At 40.6% G+C, this 15,192-nt stretch overlaps 1 protein-coding gene and 1 long non-coding RNA gene across 3 annotated transcripts in view; one reads left to right on the forward strand and one right to left on the reverse strand.

Moving 5' to 3' along the window:
* LOC143434521 (uncharacterized) overlaps positions 1-15,192 on the forward strand; it is an 89,736-nt gene that overhangs the window by 70,271 nt on the left and 4,273 nt on the right. The window contains exons 2-3 of one of the 2 annotated variants that reach the window (XR_013104031.1): positions 6,733-6,849; positions 9,133-9,222. This is a non-coding gene — a long non-coding RNA (uncharacterized LOC143434521). Of the gene's footprint in view, positions 1-6,732; positions 6,850-9,132; positions 9,223-15,192 lie in introns of those variants that run through there. The other variant, XR_013104030.1, reaches the window with a different exon arrangement.
* Positions 1-15,192, reverse strand: part of Cntnap2 (contactin associated protein 2) — a 1,965,545-nt gene that overhangs the window by 7,343 nt on the left and 1,943,010 nt on the right. The gene's annotated exons all lie outside the window — the stretch shown is intronic.

A 15,192-nucleotide genomic window follows, 5' to 3' on the forward strand; every position in this document is an offset into this window, starting at 1 on the left:
TAATCAGATTTTTTCCCTTTAAATCTGGGTCTTCTTTCTTCAGAGAATTATTCGTCTGTAGATATGGCACATTCATTCACTTACTAAATCTTTATAGAATATCTTCATGTCAGACTCCATTCTGAGTATACACAGTGAACAATAAAATAGGCAAGACTGTATTAATGAGATTTTCCTGTCCCTAGTGGTCTAATTACATGCGCCATTGAAGCCTTTGTTTATAGAGTGAAGATGCTAATTTAAAGTGTGGATGTGTTTTGAATTACGATCTTTATTTCTGGTGACTTGATTGAGGTTGCTTTGTAGCTTTCATACTGTGTGTCATGCAACTCATATGACTCCAAGGCTCAGTAAGACATGACCACAAGGCTCAGTAAGATTTGGTTCATCCCTTGACATGGCTACTTTTTTTTTTTATTGGATATTTCATTTACATCTCAAATGTGATCCCCTTTCCCCATTTCCCTCCCATCCAGGAACTCCCTATCCCATTCCCCCTCCTCCTGCTTCTATGAGGATGTGCCCCCACCCACCCTCCCACTCCCATCCCCCCACCCATGAATTCCCCCACACTGGGGCATTGACACAGCTACTTTTTAAGGATGAAATATAGACCATCACTGTCCTTATTTTACACTTTCAGGCCTTTTGATGGTATAATTACTCTTCTCCATATGTTGTTTGGTCCATCCCCATCCTGACTGAAATTAGAACCCAAGTCAATTCCAAAGAAATAATTTTCCCACATTTGAGCCCTTTGAAAGCTAGGAAAAGTCAGGCAGATGAGTTGCTTAAAGGTCTCACTTTTTAGGTAGTTGAGTATAGTTTAGACCTATGACAGGAAAGGCCCTTTTAGGTGATGGAAGAAAAAATTATGTTGGACATATTGAATCTTCTGTATCTATAGGACTCTCATGTGGGCCTTCTTTCTAGATATCCAGAGACTGTGCAGATAATGTTTCTTGTCTTCTGATAAACATAAAACTTCTGAGTTTCTCAAACAATATAAAGTTTCAAAACATATTAAACATCACCCTAGAAATGTAGGGACAGCGTGTGGGACTTCATACTGTGCCAGCGTATGATTTAGTTCATCCTCTTTTAGAGTTGATTTAAGATTATTTTAAATGTATTTTTATATGACAAAAATTGCAAGGTAGTTTTGTTATCAGCCTACTGTGACAACACTCATGACACTACCTGCCTAGCTCTAATAAATTGCTGTACAATTCAGGAATCTGTAATTTATAACATGGTATAATTTGTAATGTGGTAGATGAACTATGACAAAATTTCCTTCTATTTCAAAGCCTGGTATTGTGTCCTTGGCCTCAAGATTACTAAAAATCACAGCCTCTTAGACATACATTGGTAGGCTCCTCTCATCTGTATGTTTCCCCTCCAGTGCTAAGGACGGAACCCAGGTCCTCATGCAAAGCCAGGCAAATGCTCTACCAGAATCCTGCATCCCAACCCCCCTCTAGTTCCTTTGATGTTACAGCTATAAATGGTGCCATGAGTTTTGGTAGTGGGAGAAGAGACACAAGATAACTCAGAAGAACGAGAAGAGTGGAAGGACACATTTGAAGCCTCACAGGATTGCCACTGGTGTGAATCTGAACTTCTTGGTTTTGCGGAGACCCCACAAGCATAGAATGTCTCTCCAGCTTCTTCCCCTTTGAGACCACTTTTCCAACTAACTATTCTGAATGCAATGGATTCCTAATGCTTCAGACCAGCCCATGAGAAAAATAGTTCCTTGTTTGTCTGGACACCTTGTTTACCTTTCTCTTTTCCCATCAGATTTTACCTCTTTCTTCAAGGAAGGTACCCATTTCCAATTAAGTGGCCAGAGCCCCTTTCAATGGCTATAGTATTTTTAATTCCTATCACTTCTTTTTCTTTCTATCTTTTAATCCATGGGTTCTCATGTATGTGCATTTATGTGTGTGCACATGTATGTGGAGGTCAGAGGACAATTTTGAATGTCATTCTTAAGGCACTATACACCCTTAAACAGTAAGTCTTTTTAAACAATCTTTCATGGACCTGATTGGTTGGCCAGTAGCCAGGATGTACTTGTCTCTGCCTGTCCAGTGCTAGAATCAAAATCACATGCCATTAAAAAACAATGTGGGTTTTAGGGATTAAACTCTGGTCCTCACGCTTCTAAGTCAAGTATTTTATCCACGGAGCCTTCTCCTCAACCTCTCATCCCTTCTTATGTGGTAGATATCTTTTTAAAAGAAAGGATAAATCTAGTTCAAAGTCCCATTCTGATGAGTGATAATGTTGTATAATAAGGGATGAATGCATATTCAATCATGAGCATAATTAAAATCAGTCTGTGAAGGCTGTACAGTCTGTGGAGCCTCTTTGTGCTGGATAGTTTTACGTCAACTTGACACAGGCTAAAGTCATCAGAGAGGAGGGAGCCTCAATTAAGAAAATGCCTCTATAAGATTGGGCTGTGAAAAGCCTGTAGAGCATTTTCTTAATTAGTGATTGCTGGGGGCAAGCTTAACTGGGTCTTGCGTTTTAACTCATGGTCTTGTGTTTTATAAGAAAGCAGGCTGAGCAGGCTATCACAAGCAAGCCAGTAAACAGCTCCTCCTCCATGCCCTCTGCATCAGCTCCTGCCTGCCCTGACTGAGTTAACCCTCTCACTGCTTTTGATGATAAACTGTTATATGGAACTGTGAATGAAAAAAACAAAAACAAAAACAAAAAACCCTTTCCTTCCCAAGTTGTTTCTTGTCATAATGTTTCATGACCCAACACAACCATCATAGCAACAGAAACCATAACTAAGACGCTCTTCACTAACTCTTTCATGCAAGTATACTTAAAAACTCAGCTGCTCACTCTCAATTAAAGCATCAAAGCAAGGCAACAGCTTTAGTCTTCCTTTCTAACAAACAAGGGAAATGAATATATTAAATAAAGAAGATACATAAAAGATGCCATATTCACTAGACCTTGGTTGTTAGAAACTAATTAGTGGAAAACCTTCAGGCCATTAGAAACTCTTACAGAATCAAGGACATTCATAGTTCTTCCCCCCGCTCTTTTCTTTCATAAGAACCCCAATTTTTATGATTTCATTTTTAATTTAAGCCTGGTTATTCTAATGCATGTGAATGCTTACTCCCTTGTGGCAAAGCTTTTTTACTGTAGCAATCACGGCAATTGCTGCTTTGGTATTTCATTATTACTGTCTTTCCCCCTGGGTACCAACATCTTTTTGGAATGAGTATAGAGAAATGCAGCGACCAAGATACAAGCCTTGGACGTGGATGATAAAGTTCACTCATGACATGTGCTCCAGTCTACTGCTGGTACTCCTGTCCCCCTGCCTTCCAGTCCCCTGGGAGAGCCAAACAATTTTAGAGGTGCTGAAATATCATGGAGTCTATATCTTGAGAACCATTGTGAGCAAACCCAAACTTGGACTAGTAAAAAAAAAGAGATACTAATGAAGCTTAGGGGCAGACTTGCATCGTATAAATACATTCTATACGAAATACATTTCTCTCGGATCCCCAAATGAAAGCACATACAAAATATTCTCCTAAAACACTCATCTGTTGGAAGTTAGTCTGATTTGGGAAGGTTCTGGAAACCTTAGGAGGTGGGACTCTTGCTGAAGGAAGTAGGCCATTGCCACTGAATCTTTGGAGATATGTCAACAGTTCCTGGGCCCTTTCTATTCCTCCTCTTGCTTCCTGGCCATCATGCTGAGAGCTGCTGTGCCTAAGGCTTCCCACTGTGTTGGAATAACCATCTGAAATGGTGAGCAAAATAATTCTTTCCTTCTTTGAGTTGTTTATGTCAGGTGTCTTGTCACAGAGCACAAAATCACTACCACATGATGACAACCACCAGGCTGGGAGCCATTTCTGCTCTGTTTAATGTCTTACAGAAGTATGTGTATTTCTGTGTATCTCTCTTGCACAGATTCTTTTCATCTGGCCATCTCCATTATGATATTCATAGATCAATGCCCTCTTCTGTCTCCATGGACACCAGGCATGAGAGGGACACACAGGTATACATGTAGGCAAAACACTTACACACACTGAAAAAAAAAGGTGACTGTACAGGTCTTCTTTTTTTCTTTCTCCAAAACAGAACACGAGAGTCATTTGCCTGACAAAGGAAAATTCCACACAATGGCAGTAAGGGGTCAACCCTAAGAACCTTAAGCTAGCACCACTGCAGAGCGGAAACCCTCACAGTCTTTTAGTAGCAAATATCCCCTTCCCCCAAGAGCCGAGACCACACAGAGAAAACGGTCTTGCTGTGCTTATTCAAGGCAAACATTGAAACTGGAAACCGCCTTTAGAATGCACTCAGAAGAAGAGAATATTGAAAGGATATTTGAAATCTTTTCTCCAGTTTCTTATCAGTCTAGGGAAGTGGCTAGAGAGAATACAGAATAAGACAAAGATAATTTCAGTGGTTGTGGTTCTTACTTACTGTTTCAAATAGGAAAACTTGTAGACTTTAGGCTCAGAAACCAATTGCAAAAAACCCCACATTTGACTGCATATAAAAGTAAATTAAGATTATTTAACATAAAACTCTCCCAAATGAAAGGCACTAAAAGCTTCAGGTTGTCATATGTCAGAAACAAAAAGAAAGAAAAAAAGTAAAGATTGGATTTGACATCACATAGAGAAAATGTCTCCATGGAAACCACTGGATCTTCAGCATTGAAAGTGATGATCTGAGGCACTTCAACAAAACTGCTGCTATTAATTATAATTTAATTTAAATTGCAGTGTTATTTTGAGGCAGTGCTTAAGATAGACTGTGTGTGTGTATGTGTGCCTTGTTTTTCTCAGCCTCTTTGTTTCTTATCTCTTCTCCTTTTGAGTCTGAATTCTATAGAAGAAAGTGATTTTTCCCAATTAGTTTTTCAGCTATCCATTATTGACTGTATTTTAAAGATAGATAGGAAAGCAAATGACTATTGATACAGATGCTGAAGACTTAGGCAGTCTGGCTTTCTCTGAAAGAGAATACTGCTGTTGTCACTTGAGACTCAGGTTCAGCAGGTTTTGCAGGCAGAGGATGCATGGTCCTGAAGAGGGGATTCTAGGCATCATCCTCATCTTTATTTTCTACTTTCAGTTTCTAATGAACGCCAGCTAGCCAGAATTTCCCACTTAATATGAGGAAGAGGTTTTTGAATTTTTGCCTTCTGACTTAATTAGGCTCTACTAGTATACTCAAACTTTGTACCCAAAGGCAGAAAGGAAGGCCACTTGCTTGACTAAGATCCCATGAAGAATAAAGGTTAATTAATAAATAATTAATGAACAGAATAAATGAACTTGTAGCCTGCTACAATATGTCCTAATTATTTTTTTTAAAACTTCCCATCTCTACATCAAAGCAATGAGCAATAAACTTTATTGTATTTATTACATTTCTTCCTTCCATGTATAACTGATGATAAATCCACCCTCACAATTACTGTTTAATACTGTTGTGGACACTTGGAGAGTCCACATTGCTGCTTTATGCTTGGGCTTTAGAGCTTCATTAGTCTCTACACCTTGGTCTGTATCAGAGCAGGTGAATACCTGGAGTGGGTGGCAATAAGGCCAGAGCTGTGTGGCCATGGGTGCTCAAATCACCTTTAGTCTCCTCATTTAGGGCACCTTCTAGGAATCTCACTGTGGTGATAAGTTTAACATACATAAAAGAAGCCAGTTGGATATTTACTCCCGCTAGTGCTACAAGAAGGACCGGAAGCATGCTGTAGGAAAACCTTAAAACTTCCAAGTGATGGAGGAGGTTAGTGCTATGCAAGTGTATAATGGGTCATGATGCTCAGGCCTGGAGCTTTAGAGCTGCCTGGTACCTTTCTCATCCTTAGCGGACTATTTCTACATCTGTCCCCGGTCCAATTATTTGTTCCAAGACACAATAGCCTAGAAGCATCAGAAGATAGATGCCTTCCTGACTCAAATTCATGCTTATTACTATAGCACTGAAACACGGCTTGAATGTCTAGGTCAGAGAGCCTGGGAACCTGGGGCTGCAGAGCTATGTGTGTTAGCAAAACTCCTGAAAAGCTGGGTCTACAGAGACTGATTGTTTGACTGGGTCTACTGATACTGATTGTATCAGTACTGTGGAGAGATTGGAATGTTGCAGGTCCAGAGGCTAATTACCATATCACAGGCTAGTTGTAGCCTGACAGAATAGCCATTCCTTGCCCAACTCTGTGTTGGAACTAACAGCTTGTGACTAACAGAGATAAAAAAAAAAAAAAAAACAAAGAAAAACAAAACAAAACAAAACCTTTTGGAATCTATTTACTTTGCAGATCACTTGCTTCCGTCAACCCCAAAACTAAGAATCTCATCAGATGGGCTGGTGAGATGGCTAAGTGCTTAAGAACACTGGCTGCTTTTTCAGAGATCCTGAGTTCAATTTCCCAGCAACCACATGGTGGCTCGCGACCATCTATAAAGGGATCTGATGCCCTCTTTTGGCATGTAGGTGTACTTGCAGAAAGAGCACTCGTAAACATTAAAAAACAAAAACAAACCAGGAACATGGAATTTGTCTGTTTTCCTGGGCCACTGTTACTCAAAATGGCCTCCGTGTGTGGTGAGAGCTGTGGTCTCTGCGGTGAAATTGGGGCGGGGCTTTCCTTAGAGATGTGTTACCTTCTTTGCTGAGGTTGGTCATAACTTCTTTTTCTTCCTGCCATAGGAAGTGATGGAACAAAGAAACCCAGACCTGGGGAAAGGTGCAAATCCGGGAAGTCCCTTTTCAGCTTCTGTCTGAGGGAGAATTCCGTTTGTGCTGGATTGAGTTCCACGGTAACAGGTATATCTGTAAAGTGCTTTTGCATCCTATGGAGATCAGGCCCTGGAAGTCAGTGTGACTGGGTGTAACCCAGGTGTTCTTAGGCTTTGGGACATTACTGCACATCTTCAACCCCTGATATGCCCTAGGGGAGAGCAATTGATCTCAGAGTGCTTTGCTTTATAGCTTTTCAACAAGAGGGTGCTTGCGGATCACTGAGGATCTTGTTAATATTCAGATTCTGATGGGACACTCCTGGCCAGGCCTGGGGGACTGCATTTCTAACAGGCTCCTAGAGTGCTTGAATACATAGTTCCCTTTGAGTTGCCCAACTTTAATTGAGACCCCAGTGGCGGGGGTCCTGACCTCCAGCTATTCCTGCGTATTAATTTAATGTGCTTAAGAGGGAACTGAAATAATTCCTTCTGAGAACTTTCCCCCAAGCCCTGCATTTGTGTCTTTAATGACCTGTTCACTAGAATTTCCCACCCCCTCGTCTACCACCATTCCATTTCTTTAGCTCTGCTTTTGTTTATTGTTGTGAAAGGGACATTGCTTTCATTGCAAGTTTTCAGCAGTTTGAACTTAGGGAACAAAGTCTATCCTAATTCATAGTAAATGCAGCATAAGAAAGCACAGGCAAAGAATTAAGTGTTTACCATAGGTACCTCCTTAGATACCATGTCATTCAGGTTTTCATGGCTGTGGCAGCTGCGTACCTGACACAAACAAGGATTAATCTGGGCTCATTTCAGATGTTTCAGTTCACCCTGGTTGGGAGGATCTGGGGGAGAAAAGCAGTTTAACTTATGGGTGGTCATGAAGGGGGAGAGAGAAAGAGAGAGAGATGGAGGGAGGGAGGGAGGGAGGGAGAGAGAGATGGAGGAAAGGAGGGAGAGAGAGACAGAGGGAGGGAGAGAGAGACAGAGCGAGACAGAGAGACACAGAGAGAGAGAGGTAGAGAGAGAGAGAGAGGGAGGATGCCAAAACATAGTAGGCTTTCTCTTCCTCCTCCTCTTATTCCTTCCAGACTCTCAGTTTATGGGATGGTGCTAGCCAGATTCATATCTTCTTCTCTTAGTTAATTCTCTCTGGAAATGCCCTAAGGGACGTGGCCTAAGGCGTGCTCTGAGTCTTCTAGGTGCTTCTTTATGCAATATAATTCAACTTGATGACAGAGGTATCACAGACACCTTGTATCCATAAAGGAAGTTTGACATGGAGGAAAAATAATGGTACAATCATGTACTTAGGATCCTGATGCATTTAAAGATATCCATGTCTCTTTTTTTTGGTGGTGGTGGTGGTGGGGGCAAAGTTGTCTTGTCTCCTTTCTGTTTTCTGTTCCTTACAAAGGCAGGGTTGTACAGTAATCAAGCACCCAGTTCAGAGTATAAATTCTGGGTCTTGTAGATATATTATGGCATGTCTAGTCTCCCAATGCTTAAAAAGCAACCTGTCAATGGTTTCATTAAATATCTGGTCATAGATCTGCATGCTCACAAGCCTTGTGAGCAAATCACTTGTAAGGAGGGCTGAGCTGGAAAACCTCATGGCCTTCATCTAAGGGAAGCAGCATTAGGAAGCCCCGGCTGCTGTAGAGTGGTGGTGTTGGTTTCTGCTTTTAAGGAGAGAGTGAAGGGGAAGGCAGGAAAGTGACCAGTCACAGTAAATAAGCTCTAAATTTGTATTTCAATGACATTCCCTGATACAGGTCAGCTTTCCCCAGACAATGGTCTGAGAATGGTGTGGCATATTAGATGAAGGTCTTCAGAGGATCTGTGTCCTTACACTCGCTCATACTTTCTGTTGAGAAACACATCTATGTCCATTATGCAAGTATCAAGAGACTGTGGCTGTCTGGAATTTATGGCTCGGCATTTAGTGATTCACACTTCTATCAGGTTAAAATTGAATCAATGAGGGCTCTCCCCCTTTGAGCAATGTTTAGGTGCATGACAGTATCTTAGGAATCAGATAAGGCAAGGGGGCTCCTAAGACTTCTGTTTTGTGCAAATTTCTAATAAAATTCAGGGACCACAGCTGGAGTACAGAAGTGGGTCTTCTGGAAGTAGCCAGGCATTGTGGATTATCTTTTGTCATTGTTGCATGTCTTCTGAGAGTTGAGTAGATAGCAGAATGCATTTTTAAGACAGTTACTCTTCTGCTCTAACCTTGAAACCTCAACTTACAGAAGATACTGTCTATAGTTTGAGACACTGAATACAGCCCCCGTGAATAGACCCTGCCTGTGTTTGTATTATGATTATTATCTCATGGCCTTTTTTATCCCTAAATGTTCAGAAATAGAAGGGTTGCTGAGAACACTAGAGTGCACCCAGGTTGAAGACTGCTGCCTGGTTTGGATCTACTACAGATGGGATGGGGAGACGGGCAAATCTAAAGTGCCTTTGAAAGTTAAGTCTGCACAGGTATTAAGTCTTTTACAGTAAATGCAGCTGGGTCCTGGGTTTTGAATTTCTCTTCAGCTGCAAGTGAAACCTTATATGATGCACTTTATATTTTCTGAAAATCAAGCAATATCTTTTCTTCTCAAAAGCTGACTTAAAAAATAAACTGAATATAAAGGCCCCATGTTAAATATAGTTCTGTTTATTTTTTAAAACACCTTTTGAAGTTTTTTTTTTTTCCAACAAACTGTCAATCTCGAAAGAAAGATAATTGTTTGTGTTTGTTGATAGGCCAAATGATTAGTGGTCATCAAAGAAGACTCTGGGAAACAAATTAGCCTGGGTTACTAAAGTGTCAGCTTGGTGTTTTCTACAAACAGATTCCTCCCTGGTTCTGGCTCACCTCATTACAAAGCTAACATGATAAGCACTTAGAAGCCTTGCAATTCTGCCAGAGCTCTTCTTCATGTCAACAAAGTGTGAAAGACATTTAATTAGCTGGAGCAGCCTTGAGCATGATTTAGCTATTAAAAAAGACAGGAGAGAGGAGAAAGTGGAAAAAGAAGAGGGGAAATGTATTTAATCTAAACTATGCAAATTGTCTCCTTTTCCAGACATCTCTATTCTATTTAAAGAATGACAAAATATGATAAAACAGTTCAGAGTAAAAAATGGAATCCTTTTTGTACTTGAAGTAAACATTTGCAAAAGGTGGTTAGCTTTCACAGAGTAAAGGCCACCGAAGGAGAAACTTTATCAATGGCCCTACCCTACAAAGCTGTCCTGATGCTGAAATAACAGCATGAGTGTTAGGAGGGTTACCAATCACTTTCTGATCAGATTTGGGGCCTAGGAAGAGTTCTTTCTTCTTTCCATTTAATGTTCATTCATTCTTTCAGAATTCCACGATTACTAGAGCAGCAAGTTCTCTTAATTGCAAAGCTATCTTTCCAGCCCCTATTGTTTTTATCTTTAAAATATGTCTACTTTGAAAGTGAGGTGGCTCATTGGGGAAAAGCCCTTTCCCCTATAAGCCTGACAACCTGAATCTGAGCCCAGAATACAAATGGCAGAAGGAGAGAACTCAAATGTCTCAAGTTGTTTTCTGACCTCTACTAGCGTGCACACGCACATGCGCGTGCACAAACACACACAAATAACAATACTTTAAATCTAATATTGTTTACTCAAGTTACTTTTGGTTTCTGTTAGCATAAAGCAACATCACAGAAATAATTTCTAAGTTGCAGCTAACATTACTTTTGTTTTGCATTTTTCCAGTTTCCTTAAGTTCAATTTATCACGAAAATGATTGAGAACCATTTTTAGGTTTTTTTTTTTTCAAGGAGCACTCTCAAAACAAGTTATTTCATTCTCCATGCTTCACATAACTGCACCTGTATTCACATGTATTTTTGTGTTTGCTTATACTGTAACATGATAAAAATTTAAATTGTTTTTGAAAAATTTTAGTGTGTGTATATGTGCATGTGTGTATAAGTCGTATGTTTGATAGTTTTGTGGAGTCAGGTTTTTCTTTCCCCCTTTAGGTGGGTTTGGTGACTTGAATTCAGGTCACTAGGTTACATGGCAAGCAACTTTACTGTGTCATCTCACAGGAGCCCAGATTTCAATTCTTTCAAGAGCCTTTTGTGGTTGTCCTTTGGCCAAATCAGAATCCAGAATCTTCTCGGTCTTTGTACATTTCTAAATAGTGTATACAGACCCACTCAGATATCTCAGAACAGGGAAGAATTATTGGCACTTCATTATTGGATATATGAATATATAATAGATGTATATTATATATCCATATAATATATTATATGTGGATTATTGGTGACTGTAGAGAAGAAAGCCTGTATTGTTGGACTCAAAGCTTCATCTGGATGTTTTTTATTTCTGCTTTGCTGGCCATAGGCAAGGACAGAAGCCCCCAGTCTGTCAGCAGGGGTAGAATGAGTATCTCTAAGTGGTAGCTGCTATTCTCCTGGGAGGACCTCATACACGTGAATTCCTAGAACAGTCTTTTTAAAATGATGGGTTCTTGAAAGAAGCCATACCTTGTCTTGTGGTGGGCTCTGCACTCCCTGAGTGGGGCTACAGCTCCATGACATGACTATGAATGTCAGTGATACTCAAAAGATCAATATGTAGTGATGGGATGAAGCTTATCTGTAGTGTACTTGCCCACGCATATATGAGGGCCTGAGTTCAATTTTCTTCACCACACTAACAAAGAGTGGTGGCATATACCTGTAATCCCAGAATGTGGAGGGTGGAGGCTGAAGGATCTGACGTTCAAGGTCATCTTTGGCTACATAACATGTTTGAGGCCAGCGTGGCTACCTGAGACCATTTCTAAGGAAAAAGAAATGTAGCACAGTCGTGTGTGGTGGTGAGTCTGCCTGTGGTCTCAGCTATTTAGAATGCTGAGGCAGGAGACTCATTTGAGACTAGAAGTTTAACACAACCAGGACAGCACAGTAATATCCTGTCTCAAAAGCAAAACAAGACAAAACAAAACAAGAATAAAAATAACAAACTACAATATAGAAGATATGATGAGAACAAAGATTATTGGAGACAGGAAAGCCCTGAGCACACTCTCCATTTTTACTGGCTCCTGATAGCATTTCTGTGGTACAGGAATGAAGCAAAATGTTTGTGGTGCCTTGCTGGAGTCCCTGTTTCTGCCACCAACAGAGAAGTTGCCATGGCAACGGGTACCTCAGGGTTGCCCTCCACTTAGCCAGCCCCTTGTGACAGAGCTAATGGCTGAAATGCCTGTCAGGCACAAACTTGGGGAAAATGGGAAAGGCTCTAAGTGCTTTGCCCTGTGGGGTAGGGGATAGAGGATAGGTGATCTGAGAACTGGATAGAATCCTACCCTGCATGGCTTTAAAAAGATCTATTGTAAGGAAAGAAAAGAAAGAAAACTAGAGAGGAAATTTGTTTCATATGATGTTCAGTGCATCCAGAAGAGACCAGAGTTTGCTCCTGTTTCATGAAGTATCAGGTCTTGTAACAGGTTGCAGAGTTGAGAAGTAGCTCAATTATAAAGGGTCATTTAGAATGTAATAAGGGATAAGTGTCAATCACTGGCTCTGGAGCAATTGGCCAGTCACTGAGGAAAAATAAAGTTGGTTTCTTATCAGTCTCCTCTCACAAAAGGAAGTTTATAGTGGAGCAAATATGTAAATATTACCATCAAAACAAAATCATTACAAGATATATGGATTCATAATTCTACTTCATAAAGCATGTTCCAAATAACCCCCAAAGCATAATGCGTTAATACTTTATGGGTGGAGTAAGGGACAGCCAGAAGCTGCCAGCTTTCTCCTCTCTGTGCATCCTACGTCCCCAAGCACTCTGCCTTGCTTGGCCCTCTGAGAACTGCAAACAAAATATCTGCTCCTTCCCTTCTGACACTTCTGGAAGGGACTTTGTTTACAGCAATATGAAAGAAACTAATATTACTTAATGTATAAATAATACTTACAAGCCAATTCATAAGTGACCAACAATCCAATTAAAAATATAATAAAAATCCAATAAAAATATAATAATTCTTTGAACAAAGAATATAGTAAGCTGGCAGTTTACAGAAAAATAAATACAAAGGTACATATACACGTACCAAGAAAACTTAACTTCACCCACAAGTAATGAAAATGTAAATTAAGACAATAACAAAATTTCATTATCTAATAAAACATAGCACAACTTAAGAGGATGTTATGAGGCACTAGTTTGATTGGGTTTGTGGGGGAAAAAATTATGTCAGTTGGAATATGCCATAAGGAAATTTATAGTAACTTCACCAAGTGAAATGTAAGTATATCCTCAGTTGGAAAATCACACACAAAGTTGTCTACTGTGAAAATATCATAGGAACAGAAGTGTAATGAATGCTATCATTTACTGTAGAAATCTGTTCTATTGCATGTACAGGAAAAGCAGCATTTGGAACAGTTGCAGGAAAATGCACATTAGCTAATGGGCATGCGTTTTTCTTCACACTTGCATATGAGTGGGCACTGGGCTGGTTGCTAAAGAGGAAGGAAGAATGACAAAATAAGACAACACAAGGACTAAGTGTATGAACTAAGTGCATTAATCATGAGACCTTAGCACAACCATGAGAAAAGAGACGAAGGTGTAATTATCGGAGCTGGAGCGATGACTTTTAAGTGCTTGCAGGTGGTGAAGAAAGAAAAACACCAGCTTGTATTTAGGAAGGAAGCTGAATAGAGGTGTGAAGTTTTAAAATGTTCATTATATCCATAACTCATTTGCATATGAAGATAGAAAATATTTTATCTTTAGATGGTAGAAAAGAAATTTGGAATAAGGACAAGAAACCAACTCGTTAAAACCATAGCATTAGGGCTGGGGACATGGCTGGAGTTCAGATCTTCAAAACCATGTCAGAGTAGGCTTGGAGGCCATGTGTGATACCAGCACTGAGAAGACAGAAAGGGCATCCCTGGCGTGAGCCACCTAAATTAGACTTGCTGGAAGCGAGAGTCCTCAATAAATAAAGTGGAGAGTGACTGAAGAATACACTCAAGGTCAACTCTGTACACATGTGTATTCACACCTGAACGCACATACACCCACACACATTTGGACACACAAGCACACATTCAAGTAGACCGTGCACAAATACACACAAAGAAAAGAAAAATCACAGCCTCGGAGGCAGGACGCCTTCAGAAATGCATCATTTTCAGTGGTAAATGGGCTGATGTAGTGACCAGAAACCATGCTTCACAGTTCCCAGAGAGACTGTTCTGGAAAGCAAGGGAGCATGGAGTTGTTACAATGAACAAGTCCAAGGGTTATATTATGTGGGAGCTGACCTATGTTCCTAGGAGGGCTGGTTTCCCAACTGCTTTGGAAACCGTAAGTTTCCATGGGAGAGTCTGGGGGCTCAGCTCTGGGTTCCTGACACCCTCTGTCCATGGATTGTGTTCGAGGAGAATTGTGTGTTATTGTCTTTCTTTCCACCCATGATTACTTATTTCTGACTTCTTATCTGCTTCATTAAGGAGGGTCTGTGAGGATTTCTGGTAAGGATGACTAAGTATCAGATTCAGGTGTATTTAAGGTCTAGGAGTCAGACAGCTCAGGGTCACAGTGGCTACTGTGAATTCAGCTGGCAGCACCTTCCAGAGGCAGGTTTTCTGAGGTTGAGGTATCACATACTGTGTGAATTGTGCCAAGTGTATCTGTTGCGTACACTCAAGTCCTGTGAGAATGTAAGAAGCCCATCATCTGTCTAACCAGAAGGTCTGTAGGGAATGAGGCTTTGCACCTACCTGTTGTAATGATCTTTTGAAAGAAATGCCTTTGGTCCAATTCATTGTGTGTCAAATATCATGAATGAGACCAAACTCCCAAAGGCTCCCTAGGAATGCACACGAACACTTTGGCATGCAGTTCTGAGTGGTTCCTTAGCGCAGAAATGGGTGGTAGCTGACTTTTGGACTCAGCCTTTCTGCTGTTTGTTTTGCATTTGTGTTTTACAGACTGTGTGAGACCATCTGTAACCATCTCTTGCTGGCATGTCTTTCTCAATTTTGAGAGATAATTCACAGTAACTGTACTCCGTGACCCTTAAAATAAGCCAGACTGGGGTTGCTTTTTCTACCTGTTAATGGCTGTTCTAAAACAGTTCCAAGAGTTCTAGAACAGTGACTTTCATCATTGCTGTGGCAAAGGGCCTGACAAGAGCAACTTGAGGAGAGATCGGGCAGTGCAGCATGAAGGAGGGTCACACTACATTTGCATTTGGGAAGAGGCTGACCTCCTGTGCTCGGATCTTTTTCTCCTTTTCTGTTAGTTCAGGACCCCAGTCTATGGGATGGTACTGCTCACATTCATGGTGTGTCTTCCCTCCTCCATTCAATCTCTCTGGAAATGCCCTCAGACAGACCTAGAGGTG

This window comes from Arvicanthis niloticus, chromosome 15 (genome assembly GCF_011762505.2).
Source record: "Arvicanthis niloticus isolate mArvNil1 chromosome 15, mArvNil1.pat.X, whole genome shotgun sequence".
Classification (NCBI taxonomy): Eukaryota; Metazoa; Chordata; class Mammalia; order Rodentia; family Muridae; genus Arvicanthis; species Arvicanthis niloticus.